Source organism: Ovis aries, chromosome 3 (assembly GCF_016772045.2).
Source record: "Ovis aries strain OAR_USU_Benz2616 breed Rambouillet chromosome 3, ARS-UI_Ramb_v3.0, whole genome shotgun sequence".
Classification (NCBI taxonomy): domain Eukaryota; kingdom Metazoa; phylum Chordata; class Mammalia; order Artiodactyla; family Bovidae; genus Ovis; species Ovis aries.
Genome location: NC_056056.1, coordinates 105,535,132 through 105,550,883, shown reverse-complemented (window position 1 = coordinate 105,550,883; position 15,752 = coordinate 105,535,132). Strand labels below are relative to the sequence as shown.

At 47.5% G+C, this 15,752-nt stretch overlaps 1 long non-coding RNA gene across 1 annotated transcript in view; it reads left to right on the top strand.

The window, feature by feature from the left end:
• Positions 1–10,192, top strand: part of LOC105611978 (uncharacterized) — a 57,316-nt gene extending 47,124 nt beyond the window's left edge. Inside the window, exon 4 of the long non-coding RNA XR_006059560.2 lies at positions 9,626–10,192. This is a non-coding gene — a long non-coding RNA (uncharacterized LOC105611978). The remainder of the gene's footprint in view (positions 1–9,625) is intronic.
• Positions 10,193–15,752: the final 5,560 nt, after the last annotated feature.

Sequence of the window (15,752 nt, the reverse complement as noted above, 5' to 3'; positions counted from 1 at the left end):
TCCATTAAGATACAGAGTGGATCCATTACCTGAGAAATTCCCTCGTGCTCCTTCTCAGTCAATCCTTGCTGTCAGTCACCCCCCAGAGGCAAACATTGCTGTGCTTCTTTTAACATCCTAGATTAGTGTTATTTGTTCTAGAATGTCACATGGATAGAACCATGCATCAGACACTCTTATGTGTCTGGCTTTCTTCTTTTAACATGATATTTTGAGATTTATCTATGTTTCGTCCTTCATTCTGTTTTACTGCTGAGCTGTACTCCATCGCAAGAATATACCACAGCTTGCTGATCCATCCTCCTGTTGATGGACACCTGAGTTGTTTCTAGGTTTTGGCTCTTATAATCAAGCAAAGGATAATGCTTTTAACTTGAAGCATATTTTAAAATTTTTTTTAATTTAAAATTTTAATTTATTTAATTTTGGCTTCTCTAGTTGTGGCAAGTGGGGGCTACTCTCTAGTTGCCCCCTGGCATATGGAATCTTCCCAGACCAGGGATCGAACACTGCATTACAGGTGGATTCCTAACCACTGGACCACCGAGGGAGTCCTGGAGCATATGTTTTAATGGTCTGAATCAACCTTCATCTGAACGCAGGGTCATATTTGAAAATGTCACCTACAGCTCTGACATACCAATTTTTATATTTTTCTGAAATTGTATAAAGAATCATTCCTTCATTCGTTTGTTGAACCACTATTTAGTGAGCCTGTTCTCGTGCCAGAAATGACAGTAGGCCCTGGGATTAGTGCAGAGGAGGACAGACTCAGGCCTCTGCCTGGTGAGCTGGTATTCTAGTGAGGGCAGAGGGGAGGCACAGTAAGCCAAACAAGAAATAGAGATATAACATCCATTAGCAATGCGTGCTCTGAAGGAAAAAGAAAGCCAGGTCCATGGGTGGAGGAGGCAGACGGGTGGCCCAGGGGTAGGTGGGTCTTATTTTTAGCTCTGGGGGTCAAGGGAGGATCTTAGAGGGGGGCAGGGAGGATAGCTGGAGAAGGTGAGGTTTGAAGACACAGGACTTTTTTGAAAATTTATTTTATTTAAATCATTCCTTAAATCTTTAGCCATACTGCGTGGCATGCAGGATCTTAGTTCCCCTACCAGGGATGGAACCTATCCCCCCCCTGCAGTGGAAGTACAGAGCGTTAACCTCTGGACCGCCAGGAAAGTCCAAGACTTTTTTAAAAAGTCTGTGTCTTTTAAGCATGTCATGCCTTGGAATTCATGCGCTTCAGAAAAGATTTCCCTGTCACCATTAAAGGGTGAGGAGATCCAAGGCCCTGAGGGGGCAGTGGGCCAATTATGTCTCAGGGACTCTGAATCAGCCAGATTATAGGTGCTTGCCCACTGCCTGGGTGTTGATGAGCTGAGCTTCTTCTTAGCTTCCTGAAGGGGAGCTTTCAGTCTCCCCAGCCTCTCTGCCCACCCCCTCCCCACTCCTGCAGGTGCTTCCCCAGGAAGTGCTAGCGTGGAGTGAGAAAGACACCGGCAGGCTGAGGTCTGGGGCTCTCTGGTTTGTGTGTCCTTGAGCAAACCCTCTCCTCTTGCTGGGAGGTTCAAGTCACGTCGGTGGTGGGACACCCCCCTCCCATGTCCTCCTCCCCTTATCACCTTTGTCGCAAAATACCCTTGCCGCAGCGCTGCAGCTCCTGTGCACACGAGTCGGGAGCACTTTCTGTTTTATTTCATTTAACTCGCACACCCACCCCGTGGGTAGTTGCTCCATTGTTACCCATGGGAAACGGGAGTGGGGCATTTGCTGAAGCCAAAGCAGAATGCTAAGCTGAGTGTGTCTGATCTTAACCAGAATGCTTTGAGCTACTGCGCTTTATTGTTAACTCAGTTCTGAACAGAGGGAACCTGTGCCCTTTGGGGATATGAGTTTGCAGAGGTCAGAGGGAAGGATCTGGAAAAAAGCTAAAGGATGTTTCCAGGGGAGGGTTGGGGCGGGGTGGACCTGCGTGGGTCTGAGAGAAGAAGCCTTGTGTGGATGTCCATGGGGAAGGTGGGGAAGAATGGGGAGTTCGATAGGAAGGAGCTGGAATTCAGAGTTGGAAAAGCCTGAATTCCAGCCCGACTCCACACTAATGCCACGGATGGTGGGATTTGGGGCAAACCCTGTAAGTCCTCCAACTTCCCCTTCCACATCTGTAAAATGGATAATGGTATTTCTCTCTCTCGAACGTTGCTGGATGGGTCCGATGGGGTGACGCGTGTAAACTGCTCAGAAGGTGCCAGGCTTACAGTAAATGCCCAATAAATGCTGGCTGGCTTGTTGTCTAAAAAGTGGCAGCACCACAGACGCGGAAATGTTAGATGCTGGGAAGCAGTGCCGTGAAAGCAGGGCTTGCATCTTACCTGGGAGTGGGGAAAGCTAGCAGCACCCAGACGCTCGCAAGAGGATGCCTGCAGGAGCCTGGGCTTCCTGCATCGGGGGAATGAGTGTGCTCTGGGTTGTTTTCCAGCTTGAAGTTGTTGCTTAGTGCTCAATCATGTCCAATTAATTCTTTGCAACCCCACGGACTGTAACCACCAGGCTCCTCTGTCCATGGGATTCTCCAGGCAACAATACTGGAGTGGGGGTTGCTATTTCCTCCTCCAGGGGATCTTGACGAGCCAGGGATCAAACCTGTGTCTCCTTCCTTGGCAGGCGGATTCTTTCCCCTGAGCCACCAGGGAAGTCCTGTCCAACTTGGAGACGTCCTGTCCTTTCAAGTCTTTCTACCGTAGCGGCGGCAGCTCCAGCAAGGGAGGGTGCAACAGCTTCTGTTGGCTCCCAGACACCAGCTGGGGTCTCTGGGAACGTGTTTATCCAGCCCAGAGGGAAGTGGAGGAGTAAGAAGGGAGCACCAGGCTTTCCGAGCCCTGGCCTGTGAGCTCTGCGCTGGCGCACAGACACCCGGCCAAAGCAGCGTCACAGCCGGCTAGGACGCGCTGCGCGCTCACTGCACCAAGATGTGTTTTGCAAACTTATTATAAACATATTACATTTCTTATCCTAATGTGGCTGTTGGCAAGCTGCCCCTGAGTTTTAGCCTCTGGGAGAAAAACAATTGCTTGAGCCGAGTGTTGGGTACTTTTACTTTCCATACGCCACTCAGGGCTCCTTGGAGTCCCTACTCCAACACACACGCACACACACGCTGCCCTTCATATAGACATGCAATCGTGGGCCACCGGCCCCCATCTGCTGCTGAGGTGTTCTGCCACCACATGTGTATCTGGGGATCTGGGACCTGCTAATATTTTGGGGGTTTTTTTGAGGAAAAGTCCTGAAAACTGTACATGTTCATATTGAACAAACTCACTGACTTCTGCTTCCAAGCTCTTCTGCTGCCTCAGTTAAATGCCTGAATGGTCCACTTTGCTGATTAGTGCCTTTTACAAGGAGAAGGTGGGGCCAGGGAACGGAGATCATTTGTCCAAAGTCCCCAGCCATTCGCCTCAAGGGTTCTCCAGCAGGTCCCCCCATAAACCATGACACTATTGTGAGGAGACCCTTTCAGCCACCACGACTGTCTCCTTGAGGCCGCAGTCCAGAGCCCAGAGCCGATCACAATTAACTGCTGGGGATCTGAGACCTAGCCAGCCAGGCATGCTGCAGGGAGCCCTGGGCAGTGGGGCCCCTTGCTCCTTCTCATCAGCCCGCACGCAAGTGATTTTAAGAGAGAAATGGAGTGTGGGTTTGCACCAAGCTCCCTGCCGCCCTCTCCACGCCCCTGGGGCCCCCTCCCCTCCCTCCAGGTCTGCAGCCCTTCCTCTTCCCCTCCCTACCCTCTCTCCCTCCTCTCTCTGTCTCCCTCTCCTTCCTTTCTTCCTCCCTTACCTTGTCCTTAACCAGCAATGCCAGCAGCTGCGCTTCCTGCTCAGCATGGCCCTACATTCCTCCTGAGCCAGAAAAGTGGGCACAGAACGGGTGCCCAGGCTGGGCCTCCGAGAGGCCCCACTTCAAAGCCTCAGGAAAGAAGTCTGTTTCCCTGTCTACTGACATGTCGGCTGATGTCTCGCCAGGCAGTGCCTCTGCCTGAGGAAACAGCCCTGCTGGCCACACCGGGCACCTGGGTGTTTCGGTCTTGCACGGCAGGTGGCCAGTCTCTCTGGGCCTTTCCTCGTGTAAAACGGCTGATGAACCAGAAGCTGATTCTAGTTCTTCAGACCATGGGGCAGACATGTACGACTGCCTGGCGCCTGCGGGGACACGGTGCACACATGTGCACACTCAGCCCGTGTGCAAGGATTCACACACACGCACATGCTCACAGATGCACACGCACCCACACATACACTAGGCTCATCCACAGAGGGGTGGCTTCACGCCTCTTACTCAGCACTTCCTTAGCTCATCTAAAAACAGAAAGACAAATATACGTGAGACCGCTTATATGTGGAATCTAAACAAAAAAAGACACAAATGAACTTAAGAAACAGAAGTAGACCCACAGACATATAGAAAACAAGCTTACGGTTACCAAAGCAGAAGGGCAGGGGGTGGGATACAATGGGAGACTGTATTAACAGATACACGCTACCTACCATACATAAAATAGATAACCAGCAAGGACCTACTGCAGAGCGCAGGGAACAACACTGAATATTTTGTAATAACCTATACGTGAAAAAAACCTGAAGAAGGGGGTGTGTGTGTGTGTGTGTAACTGAATCACTGGGCTGTACACCTGAAGCTAACACAACATTGTAAATCTAAAAAAAGCCATATAATCTATAAAAACTATAATATAGCATATAATCTAATTATAATATAATCTAAATATATAATACATATTTAATATATGATATATAATCTATGTAATCTGATTATATAATATAATCTACATATGATATGTAATATAATATAAATATATAATCTATATAATCTAATTATATAATATATAATCTGAAAGGCCATATAATCTATAAAAACTATAATCTAAAAAAAGATATAATCAAAAAATCTTTTCCTGCTGAAAATAGATGAATGAATGAATAACAAACAACAGTCTCTCAGGCTATTTGTATGTTTTAAGAACTAACCAGTCTCTCCCAGATTCTCTGCTGGAGCCACCTGAAAGCCGGCCTTGAGTGGGGCCTGAGGGAAGCCCTAAACCGAGGCCAGTGCTTCCAGAAGGGTCCAGACAGCCTCCAGCATCTGTGCGCATCCGTGGGCAGTCTGCCAGGCCTGGAGGACACCCGTCCTTTGCGGCATGGCCGCTCCTGCCAGCCCCTCGGTGGGTGGACTCTGGGTCCCCGTCCCAGGAGTCAGGGAGCCGACTGCCAAGCCGGGCCTGCTGAGGACTCGGCAGCAAGCCGCCACCCACAGCTGCAGGGATTCGGAAGACAGAAGCTGAGCCAGAGAGACGAGTGTGGTGACACGGCGACAAAGTCCAGAGCTACAGCACAGCCCTGTCCCTGAAGAAGCTGCAGGGCCCTCCGTGGGCTCACCCCGCCTCGGGGTGCAGCATCAGTGAGAGTTTGCTTCTACCTGGGGCGCAGTGAGAAGAGCAGATTGAAGGACTTCATTGGAAACCTGCCCTGGGGAGAGGTCACATATGGAGCTACGAATGATGCCTTTGGTCCTGAACTTGTTCCCCGTCTGTGGGCCCCCAGTACCTAAGTGTTAGTTGCTCAGTTGACTCTTTGCAACCCCATGGCCTGTAACCTGCCAGGCTCCTCTGTCCATGCGATTCTCCAGGCAAGAACACTGGAGTGGCTTGCCATGCCCTGCTCCAGGGGATCTTCCTGACCCAGGAATCAAACCCTGGGTCTCCTGCATTGCAGGCAGATTCTTTACCGTCTCAGCCACCACGAAAGCCCCAGTACCTAAGAGGCACAAGCAAATGTGACATTTTAATTATTTCAGATTTAAAATATGTTCTCCTCTGCCTGCCTCCAAAATAATTTGAAAGGCTACAGAATTCACCACTAATGTGTATGAATTAATTCATAATTAGATGAAAACTTGTGAGCAGAGTTCCAGCAGGCCCCACGCATGAGGTGATGGCCACAAGTGAGTGTGGAACACGTCTCCACATAGCACACAGTTGAGGCCCCACACTCACCTTCCACACTGCCGTCCTGACAGCTGGGACACCCGGCCAAGCAGTGGTGATCCAGCCAGGAGACGGGGGGTGGCATCCACCTAGGCACCCAGCCACTCACCTGCTGACTCTTACTGGAGAGAAAGAAGAACAGAGATATCTTGCCTTTTGTAAATTTTAAAAAGAATTTTAAATCAATAACCATTGCACGTGGTCCAAAATGTCAAAGATTCAAACCAACATGTAGAGAAGACTTCCTCTCAGCCTGACCCCCAAGCCTCCCTAGAGGCAACCATCATCTTCAGATCCCTTCATGTAGAGAAGACTCCATCTCACCCTGACCCCCAGAACCCTCCTAGAGGCAACCATCTTCATCAGATTCCTAGGGATCCTATTTTTTACATGAACCACAGCTTTATTTTGTTATATAAAGGATAGCATACTGTGGTAGTGGTTTAGGTGCTAAGGCATGTCTGACTCTTTGTGACCCCATGGACTGTAGCACACCAGGCTCCTCTGTCCATGGGTCTTCCCAGACAAGAATACTGGAGTGGGTGGCCATATCCTCCTCTAGGGAGAATCGTCAAGTCGTGAAGTCTCTCAGTCATGTCTGATTCTTCGTGACCCCCTGGTAGCACACCAGGCTCCTCCACCCATGGAATTTTCTAGGCAAGAGTACTGGAGTGGGTTGCCATTTCCTTCTCCAGGGGATCTTCCCGACCCAGGGATCGAACCTGGCTCTCCCGCATTGTGGACAGACGCTTTACCATCTGAGCCACCAGGGAACTGCTCCAGGGAGAATACTGTACTACTTTTTATGTAACTAATTGCAGAATATTAGACGTTTGGGTTGTGTCCCATCTTTGGCAAATGCAGACCATCTTTGGCAAATGCAGACGATGTTACCTAAATGTCCATATAGGTGCACATGGCTTATACGTGTGTAAGAATTTCTGTAGATGAATTCTCAGATGCCAAGTTCCCAGGTAAAGGGGATAAATGCACTTACAGTTTTGATATATGTTGCAAAATTACTGTCCACCAAAGCTGTACTATTCTGCAAATTACTAGAATGAATAAAAGTGCCTGTTTTCAAACATCTGTTTTAATATAGCATGGGATTAAAGTTAGACCATCTGAAAGGTGAAAATGATATCTTGGTGTAAATGTGAATTGCATTTCTCTTTCCATGAATGGTATTCCCATTCCTGTGTCTTGTCAGTTCACCTCCTTTGCCCCTTTTTTCTCTATTTTGACCCCATATTATAGCCCACCAGGCTTCTCTGTCCATGGAATTTTCCAGGCAAGAATACCAGAGTGGGTTGCCAGGGGAAGATCCAGGGGATCTTCCCAAGCCAGGGACTGAACTCCCATCTCTTATATCTTCCACATTGCCTGGCAGATTTTTTACCACTGAGCCACCAGGGAAGCCCTTCTCTGTTTGACTGTTGGTCATTTATTGATTTAGAAGAGTATTTATATATTAGGGATATTTGCACTTTTTCAATAATGTTTATCAGTTTGACATTTGCATTTTGAGTATGTCTGTGGTAGGTTTGGCCATGCAGAGAAAACTTGATTTTTATGTAGTTATTTTCATCAAATTTTCTCTTTTTGGTTTTGTAATTGGTGTTTATGTTCATAGAAGTATTCTTCCTTCTGAAGTGAAAAATTATTTTCTTTCAGTACTTTTATGGTTTCATATTTTTACATGTAACTATTGGAGAAGGAAATGGCAACCCACTCCAGTGTTCTTGCCTGGAGAATCCCAGGGACGGGGGAGCCTGGTGGGCTGCCATCTCTGGGGTCACACAGAGTCGGACACGACTGAAGCGACTTAGCAGCAGCAGCAGCATTTGATCTAGATGGGCTTCCCAGGTAGCTCAGTGGTAAGGAATCCACCTGCCGAGGAAGGAGATGCAGGTTTGATCCTTGGGTTGAGAAGATCTCCTGGAAAAGGAAAAGGCAATCCACACCAGCATTCTTGTTTGGGAAATCCCATGAACAGAGAAGCCTGGCAGGTTAAAGTTCATGAGGTTCCCAAAAAAGTCAGACCTACTTAGCGACTAAACAACAGAATCTGATCTCTGTACCTTTTAGTTGGGTATGTAATTATTGTATGGATTCACCTTGTACTGAACGCTAGACCATGTGCCCAACACACAGCGAGGTCAAGCCAAAATGTCAGTTTCGAGCACAGAAGGCTTCATAGCAGGGCCAGGCAAAGAAAACGGCTGGCTCATGTCCAAAAAACCCAAACTCCCTGAAGGGTTTCAGCAAAGAACTTTTAAAGGCCAGATGAGGGCAGGGCATGGTGGGTTGTTGCAAACTTCTTGGTATAGGAATCCTTTGTTCTTGCAGCTGTCCTTGTAGGTCAGGTCATGATGTTCCTATAAACCTCAACAACTCAAATGTTATTCTCTATTCTGCAACTTTTTATCTCTATGTGAATGGAAAAGTGGTATACCCTTAAAGGTCAGAGCTTTAAGAAAGGGCTATCCTGTATATTTCAGGCTGTAGGCAACATTCTTAACTCAAAGCAAAGGCTACAGAGCACAAAGGTTGAAGTAAAAGACACAGATTAAATGAGTCATATGTGTTCTTCCCTCTTACTGCCTTTTCTCCAGATGGCTGCTCTGTAGTCCCAGCACTATTCCTGAATCGCCCACTTTCCCCACTGGCTTTGCTTGCCTCTGGCTCTCTCTGGACTTCCCACCCTGAGGAGCAGAGATGCTTGCTTGTAAGTGAGCAACAGGTAACACACAGGCTCAGAAGCCCAGAGCAGGACACACCCTCAGAGGCCATCCCTTTTAATCTATGGCTTAAAATACAAAGAAACTGCTCCTTGCTTTAGAAGATACAACCTTTTCTGTTTGTTTACCTGCCTATCCTGTCACATTTTAAGCCTTCCTCCCTTGCGCTGCCCTCACCCTACAGGCCCACCGCCGTGGTTTGAGGGTGAGCACTCATGCCGCTGGCCCTGTGTGAAAGGTTCAGGACTGGCTAGACTCCGTGACGTCAGCAGGAATGGGTCTTGGTCACTCCATCTCTCTGCTTTGTCTCACTCTTAGCCTCCCTGCCCCCAGAGGTCCCATGAATTGGCTGCCAGCAGTCCAGCCCACCGCCTGATGTGGGCTTAGCAGCCCAGGTCGCAGATGTTGAGGAATGTCGGTGACTGAGCCCGCTGCCCACCCTGGGCTGATCACTGGGACTGGATCTTGGAATGTACTGGTGTTGGTTCCAGGTCACATGTCCACATTTTGAATCAGGCAACCCGTCTGAATAATGTGGGACTTTGGGGAAAGTAAGTTAAAAATAGCTGACCCAGTTGAGAGCTCCCCTTCCTCCTCCTGTGGCACATGAGTGTGAAAACAGGAGCCCCTGCAACTGTCTTGTGGCCTGGAGGACAGAAGCCGGTGCTATGGTGGTGGAGCAGAAGGGCAGGAAGAAACAAGCCCTTCTATGGGTGTATCTCATTAGGAGCCCGGACATTTTTATTTATTTATTTTAAATTGAGGTATAGTTGATTTACAATGATTCAGATGTACAGCGAAGTGATCCAGCTATGCTTTCCCATTGCAGGTTACTACAAGGTATTGAATATAGTTCCCTGTCCTAAATAGTAGGCCGTTATTGCTTACCTGGACTGCAAGGAGATCCAACCAGTCCATTCTGAAGGAGATCAGCCCTGGGTGTTCTTTGAACGGAATGATGCTCAAGCTGAAACTCCAGTACTTTGGCCACCTCATGTGAAGAGTTGACTCACTGGAAAAGACTCTGATGCTGGGAGGGATTAGGGGCAGGAGGAAAAGGGGACGACAGAGGATAAGATGGCTGGATGGCATCACCAACTCAATGGACGTGAGTCTGAGTGAACTCCGGGAGTGGCGTGCTGCAATTCATGGGGTCACAAAGAGTCGGACACGACTGAGCAACTGAACTGAACTGAACTGATTGCTTATCTGTTTTACATATAGCAGTGTGTATCTGTTAATCCCAAGTTCCTGATTTATCCCTCCTCCCTTCCCCTTTGGTAACCATAAATTTATTTTCTATGTCTGTAAGTTTATTTCTGTTTTGTAAGTAAGTTCATTTGTATTATTTTTTAGTTTGTGCATATGAATGACATGAAATGATATTTGTCTTTGACCTGCTTCACTTAGTACGACAATCTCTAGATCCATCTATGCTGCCGCAATGGGCAAAATGTCGTTCTTTTTTGTGGCTGATTCGCATTCCATGGTATGCGTGTGCCACATCTCTGTATCCATTCGCCCACTGATGGACGTTTAGGTTGCTTCCATGTCTTGGCTACTGTAAATAGTACTGCTACATACACTGAAGGACATGTATCTTTTTGAATTAGAGTTTTCTCCAGATATATGTCCAGGAATGGGATTGCTGGGTTGTAATACATGGTAACTCTATTTTTAGTTTTCTAAGGAACCTCCAGAGGCTTCCCTGGTGGCTTAGTCGGTAAAGAATCCACCTACAATGCAAGAGACCTGTGTTTGATCTCTGGCTTGGGAGAAGGAAATGGCAACCCACTCCAGTATTCTTGCCTGGGAAAATCCCATGGACAGAGGAGCCTGGCGGGCTGCAGTCCGTGGACTTGTAAGAGTTGGACACAACTTAGCAAGTAAACCAACATACTGTTTTCCATAGTGGCCACCAATTTACACTTCCAACAACAGTGGAGGAGGGTTCCCTTTCCTCCACAACCTCGCCAACATCTACTATTTGTGACCTTTTTAATGACGGCCATTCTGACCCGTGTGAAGCGGTTCGTAACTGTAGGTTAGATTTGCGTTTCTGTAATAATTAGTGATGTTGAACATGTTGTCTTGTGTCTTTTGGCCATCAGTGTGTTTTCTTTGGAGAAACCTTGGATGGAGAGTGGATTCTGGGTGCCATAACTGCTTGCCTCCAATACTTACCATGGCCGTTGTGGTCAGTGATGTACGTTCCTTGTTGATGATTAATCGACTCCCACTTGGAAACCTCTGACGCAGCCTCTACTCCTGGGGTTAGGTCTGATCTGTATCATTGGATTACCTTCTTTTTAACCCAGTTTTTACAGATCTAATCTACTAAGGAAATGTTTGAATTTTACTCAACCAAGTGACTTCTGGTCTAGTTTTGTCTCTGCTACGAGATGTCACAGAGCAGCAGGGTGGAAGAAGTGAATCCAGCCTTCATTCCTATATGAAATAGACGATTCCTGAGAATGATGTTAGTCATTCCCTCTGGCATACTGTTAGTCTGTAGATAATTACACTGACCATCCTCTTTGTTCCATAATTAATACTTTCATGGGTTTCCATCTTAAAGAGAAAAAAAAAAATTATCAAATCCAAATCCCCAGAAAAGGTGGTCCATACCTGCTCTCTTGGACCAAGATGGGACTCTTTCTCAAGGGCCCAAGTATGGCTTCAAGCCCCTTAGGACTCACCGTCCTACTCTCCCCAGGACGGCCAGTCATTGAGAGGCAAGTGACATGCTGTTCCAGAGGGCAAAATTGGGGCACAGGGCTTCCCTGGTGGCTCAGTGGTAAAGAATCTGCGTGCCAATGCAGGAGACCCTCCCTGGTCTGGGAAGATCCCACATGCCGCGGAGCAGCTCAGCCCATGCTCTAGAGCTGGGGAACCGCAGCTACGGAAGCCCGAGCACCTAGAGGCCCCGCTCTGCAACGAGAGAGGCCAGTGCAATGGGAAGCCCGAGCACCACAACTAGAGAGAAGCCCCAGCTCTCAACCGCGGTAGGAAGCCTGCGCAGGAGAGAGGAAAGACAGCCCAGTGCAGCCAGAAATGGATAAATGTAACAGAAGCAAAGAAAAGCAGGGCGCACCCCGGTGTGGCATCCCTCTACTTGTGTGGGCAGATGTTACAGCCCCACATGACCTTCTGTCTTGCAGACTGCACATCGTCTCCAGCTGTTTCACGTCATTCAAGGTTTCCAGCAATCTAAACTCACCAGTTGACATTGTCAGGGCACAATGTACGACATTTTGTTTCATTTTAACTTCGTTTGGTTTCAATACCATCTTTGTCCCTATAGCTTTTGTCTTTACTTTAAAAAAAGTCACCTATAAAGCTCATTACCTAGAGATGACTATAAGAAAGAAGAAACAAAATGTTAACTATTTTTTCTGTATATAAAAAGTATATATGTATTTTACTTTACAATATTAGGATCATAATATCTCCAGCAGTTTACATTAGGAAATAGTCTTGTATAATATGCTTAATGTCTGTGCAATAGCTCACCTTACAAATATATCATGATTTATTTAGCCATACCCTGCTGCTGCTGCTGCTAAGTCGCTTCAGTCATGTCCAACTCTGTGTGACCCCATAGATGGCAGCCCACCAGGCTCCCTTGTCCCTGGGATTCTCCAGGCAAGAACACTGGAGTGGGTTGCCATTTCCTTCTCCAATGCATGAAAGTGAAAAGTGAAAGTGAAGTCGCTCAGTCGTGTCCAACTCTTAGCGACCCCATAGACGGCAGCCTACCAGGCTCCTCTGCCCATGGGATTTTCCAGGCAAGAGTACTGGAGTGGGTTGCCATACCCTGCTGGCTTGCTGCTAAATTAGAAAAAAATTCCTTGAAGTCTCACCGCTGGGTGAGAGTAATTTCAGTCAATCCTCTTGACAACCCTGTCAGATAAGAATTATGATTATTTCAGTTTATAGCTTGGAAGGTTAAGTAAATTGCTCAAAGATACTCAGCCAGTGAGTGCTGAGGGGAGAATCTAATTAGCACCCCTGCTGATACCGTTGCCTTGTCACTGGATCCTTGTATATGATGGTGCTGATTTAGTTGCTAAGTCGTTTCCCACTCTTCTGACCCCATGGACAGTAACCCTCCAGGCTCCTCTGCCCATTGATTTCCCAAGCAAGAACTGGAGTAGGTTGCCCTTTCCTCCCCCAGGAGATCATCCCTACCCAGGGATCAAATCTGAGTCTCCTGCACTGCCCAGGGACTCTTCACCACTGAACCACCAGAAAAGTCTACCCTTGTATATACCGTCATTTATTTTTGCCATCTTGAAAGAGAAATGTTACCTTACTGTTTTTATTTGCATTTATTTGGTTGTTGGCAAATCTGAGTGTCTTTTAAATTCTCATAGATCATTGGCATTAACTTTCCTTTAAAATCTTTGCTTGTATTTTTTAGTCTGTTTTTCTGTTAGTCTTATCCTTGGCACACACATGGGCTTCTCAGGGGGCTCAGTGGTAAAGAATCTGCCTGCCACTGCAAGAGATGCAGGAGACATGGGTTCGATCCCTGGAGAAGGAAGTGGCAACCCACTCCAGTATTCTTGCCTGGGAAACCTCACAGACAGAGGGGCCTGGCGGGCGATAGTCCAAGGCGATGCACAGAGCGGGACAACACTTAGCGGTGAGCCCTCGCACATGCGTGTGTGTCCGTATAAACACGCACACAACTACCCACTCTCTGATACATATGTTCCCAGTTATTCTCTTGTCTTTTAATTTTATTATGTGATTTAAGACCCTGAAGTTGTAAAATTTTTATGTCTACCGATATGTTCCTTTATGATCATTCCCAGGAGTTTTATCTTTAGGGTGTTTTCACACCTCTCAGATGCAGATAAATATTTGTTCTTATTTTCTTAGTGGTACAGGCAGGTCACTTCACATTTCATGTCTCCATCTGTCTGGAAGGTATTGTTAATTGTCTCCTCACAAGGCGAGTCCAGCAGTATGTGAGTCAAAGTTTGTGTGGGATAACCACGCCTATGACCTGTTCCATCATGCCTGTTACCTAAAAGATGAGCTCTTAGCAGATTGCCACACCTGGGTACCTGCACTGGCCCCTGAGGGCAGCACATTATAGAGACATTATACTTCTGTGGATACAACTAAAGCTACACTGGCTTTTAGCACTCCCATCCAGGACTCACTGACAGTAACTTCACGGCAACACAGGCTGCCAGACTTTCTTTTCTGCTAAGAGGGTGAGGGTATAACTTTTAGAGAAGCATTTCCGCCGATTGCTATAAATTGGCATGTAACACTTCTCCGTAACTATATCCATCCAGTAGATAGTATTTGATCTTTGATTTCTTATCTTGTAACATAATTTCCATTAATATATCCAGGTCAGTATATTCTTCAGAACTGTGCACAACATCCCAAGTCACTTCTGCTCCTTAGCTCTTCCACATGTTGGAGTGCGGGGTTATTCCTTAGATACTGTCACACAGAGAGCTGAGGAAATAACCAGGCCCTCCCCTGCATGTTCTGTGTTGCATTTTTAATACTCACTGTTTTTATTGACATATAGTCTGACTCGATTTTTACTCGTCTTGTTAGTTGGCCTCTTATTCCATCCAGCTGAAATGAGTTTGTGTCATTGGTGATTTGGTTATTTATGATATATATTGTCTTTCTCAGCTTCTGGTTGCCCACATATTTGACATTAGTGCCTTTGATGTCTTTGTTCAAAGCTTTGAAAGCCGTGTCTGTAGACGAGGAAACCGGGGCTCGGAGTGGTGGAGTGACTGGACCAAAGTCACATGAGTATGTGACTTGGAGCCAAGGTGGGGATCCAGGTCCTGTGCCTCCCCGGTCGGGCACTGGGGTGACCAGCACTAGGTGGTGTTTAGTCACTAAATCATGCTGGTTTATTTGTGACCCCGTGGACTGTAGCCCGCCAGGCTCTTCAGTTCATGGGATTTCCCAGGCAAGGATTCTGGAGTGGGTTGCCATTCCCTTCTCCAGGGAACTTTCCCAACCCAGGGATTGAACCCACGTCTCCTTCTTGGCAGGAGCATTCCTTACCCCTGAGCCACCAAGGAAGCCTTGAAATCCTTTGCGGTTACAAGTGATAGAAACCCAAAAAGAGAGTCTACTGGCTCAGGGGATTTTTCCCTCAAGCCAAGTCTGAAGGTCAGCCACTTTCAGGCACAGCTGGATCAGAACCTGTCCGTGTCCCCAGGACTCAGATCTCTCCATCTTTCTCTGCTGCTGCCTACTTTGGGAGTGAGATAGTGGCACAGTCACCTCCTATCTGCTCCCCTTACCCTGTGAGACCCTGGCGCCCAACCCAGCAGAGCCATGTAACATCAGACAGTAGAGCTTGGCTCCTTGCCCTAGGAACTGGCACCATGCCCAGAAAAGGGGGAGCCAGGCTCTGAATTTGGGAGCTGTACTTCCCAGAAAGCAGAGTTCAGGAGACTCCCTGAATGTGAGTGATTTCACGGACACTCCTGGGAAGGCACCTCCTCCACTCTGCAAATGCGGCTCTTTTCCAGCAAGACAGACCCCATCAGAGTGGAGAAAGATGACCCTGAGCCTTGTGTACAGGTCTCAGGTTTTACTCCCTCCTTCACCCCATCCCTGGCCTTGACGTTCATCTCTGACACCTGCTAGACTCCTTCCTGTCCTCCCCTCTGCTTGGCCCTGATGGCTGGTAATTAATTGACTTATTCTTTGTCCTTTAACCCCATCCGTGCCTTCCAGATGGCTTTTGCACACCTGGTATCTGACCTTCGAGTCACCCTCAGCTCTGCCCAGTGGGCTTGCTGGACCCAGTCTTGTATTTGTTTGCTTCTTCGCGGTGCACTCTTGGGCTGTCCTGGTACCAGTCTGGTTACTCGATGTGCCTATAGTGTGACGCCTGTCACCTACGATGCCGGGCATCATTGTTTTGTTGTTGTTCAGCTGCCAAGTCGTGTCTGACT